The sequence below is a fragment of the Sorex araneus genome, chromosome 8 (assembly GCF_027595985.1).
Source record: "Sorex araneus isolate mSorAra2 chromosome 8, mSorAra2.pri, whole genome shotgun sequence".
Lineage (NCBI taxonomy): Eukaryota > Metazoa > Chordata > Mammalia > Eulipotyphla > Soricidae > Sorex > Sorex araneus.
The window spans coordinates 46135791-46138612 of NC_073309.1; positions in this window are offsets into that span (position 1 = coordinate 46135791).

Genomic DNA, 2822 nt, shown 5'->3' on the forward strand with positions numbered 1-2822 from the left:
TTACTAACAATGAGGTGTGGTATACCCATTTGCTGTGGGTTCTAGTCAAAAGAAGCACTGTGATCTGTAGAGATATAACATACAGTTTAACAATGTCATGTTGAAAACCTTATTTTCCAATATAAGAGCGCTGTACCAGGAGTCCGGATCACCATCTAATATCTTTTCCCAAGATCTTGCCAAAAGGGTACTAGAGCAATTATGCAGATATCATTTTTTTTCTTTTTGGGTCATACCTGGCCGATGCATATGGGTTATTCCTGGCTATGCACTCAGTTATTCCTGAGAGCATAGCCAGGAATAACCCCTGGCGGTGCTCAGGGAACCATATGGGATGCTGGGAATCGAACCCCGGGTCAGCCGGGTGCAAGACAAATGCCTACCTGCTGTGCTATTGCTCCAGCCCCAATGCAGATATAATTTGAAGAGTTTCTTGTAACAGTAAAAGAAACAATAGTTGTAACAATACTTTGGTTAGTTTCTGTCTTAAAAACTCGGCCTCAAACCTACACATTCCTGTACAGCCTCAAACCTGTAAACTTTTTTTCATTCCATTTGAAAACCAGCTTCAACAGGATTCCTTTCTTTTTCCCATTGATGAGAACCATTATCTTTCCTACCGAACATAGACATCTACACTCCTTACAATCACATCTCACAGGTTTAACCTCCTTATTTTACTGAACTTAATACAGTCTGGTCTTCCAAGTTTGGTCACAAATTGCTAATCATTATCTCGTTTAGCGTGACAAAACTCTACTCTGCAATACTATTTCAAAAGCATTAAATCAGTTCTACAGATATTCAAAACGCTTTCTTTAAGATGCTTACAATTTTTTTTTAATGAATCACCGTGAGATACAGTTACAGACTTACAAACTTGGATGATTACATTTCGGTCATACAACGTTCCCTCCACCCATGCCCATTCTTCATCACCAATGTTTCCCTCCCACCACCCCCACCCCTTCCTCACCACCAGCCGCCTCCTTGGCAGGCACATTCCCTCTTTCTCTCTCTCCTCAGTGCTCACAATTAAAGATCTTAAAACATATTACTCTTGGCAAAAGTTCACTTCATGTTAGGAATTAATCAGAAAGCATATTGAAAAGTTGTATCTTTAGAATTTTTATTTCTAGGAAAACATATAAAAGGGCTAAAACACTCACAGATTACCCCGAAACATAAATGGTTTTACATTTGTGGATAAAGCTTTCTTAAGATCAAGACTAGGGGCTGGAGTAATAGCACAGTGGGTAGGGTGTTTGCCTTGCATGCGGCTGACCCGGGCTCGATTCCCAGCATCCCATATGGTCCCCCAGCACCGCCAGGAGTAATTCCTGAGTGCGGAGCCAGGAGTAACCCCTGTGCATTGCCGTGTGTGACCCAAAAAGCGGAAAAAAAAAAGATCAAGACTAGGTTGATACCTGGTGACAAATCTTACTTGATAGTTATCTTAATAGGGGCTGGAGTGATAGCACAGAGGGTAGGGCATTTGCCTTGCACACGGCCGACCCGGGCTCTATTCCCAGCATCCCATATGGTCACCTGAGCACTGCCAGGGGTAATTCCTCAGTGCATGATCCAGGAGTAACCCCTGAGCATCGCCGGGTGTGACCCAAAAAGCAAAGAAAAAAAAGTTATCTTAATAATAGGATGCATTTTCATGTACTGTGTGAACTAATTAACAATAGTCTGAAAAAAACTGTCTAGTTGTTTTCCACACATTTCTCCATTCTCAGAAACAACTAAAGTAGAAGTGGTTTCTCTGGCAACAGCTGGCTGAATTTTAAAACTGCCTTTTTTTCTTAGTCTCTTATTAGTAGCTGTTCCCTGGGTCCCATCTGGAAGGGAGGGGTGAGATAATGGATCTTTGGGTTCTTCCAATTTTAAAACTTAGGAATCTAGGGACTGGAGTGATAGTATAGTGGGTAGGGAGTTTGCCTTGCATGTGGCCAACCCAGGCTCAAGCCCTGGCATCTCATAAGTCCCCCAAGCAACCAGGAGTAATTCCTGAGTGCACAGCCAGAGTAACCTGAGTGTGACCCAAAAAGCAAACTAAATAAAAACAAAATTTTAAAAATCTATATGCAGAGAGTCTCTTGCCCGCACGCCTGGCTGTCTTCCCTGGGGCCCCTCGGAGGGGATGGGCTCCGCTCCCCACCCCGAGCAGAGCTCCTGGTGGCCGAAGACCACTGGAACCTAGCTACAGCCATGCTGGAGGCCCCTCTCCACACATTCGGACTGGCCTCGTGCATGAAGGTACCAGCAGAGGAACCCAGGTGTGTGTAATCCCATCAATGGCAAACATCAGAGAGAGACTTAAAAGCAAGCTCTCAAAAGCGGTATCTTTAGCGTACTTCTCCCTCTGGGAGAAACTGGCAATCTTCTGAGATTTTCCTGCCCACATGGGACAGCCTTGCAAGCTTCCCATGGTGTATTCATATGCAAAATCCAGTAACAAGCTGTATCTCATTCCCCTGACCCTAAAGAGCCCCCAGTGCAACATCGTTAGGAGGGCCAAGTCGAGATAGACTTCTAAGATCTCAGGGAAAGGACGAAATGAGATGTTACTGAGCCCACCCGAGAAATCGGTGATTAACGGGATTTCGTGATTTTGTGATTTTCTTACCTCAGTTATTTCAAATTATTCATTATCTAAGACAGGTATGTTAAAAACTACACACATACACACACACATACACACACACAAACACAACAAAAAACCCACATGGGACTGGAGTGATAACACAGTGGGTAGGGCATTTGCCTTGCACGCGGCTGACCCAAGTTCAATTCCCAGCATCCCATATGGTCCCCTG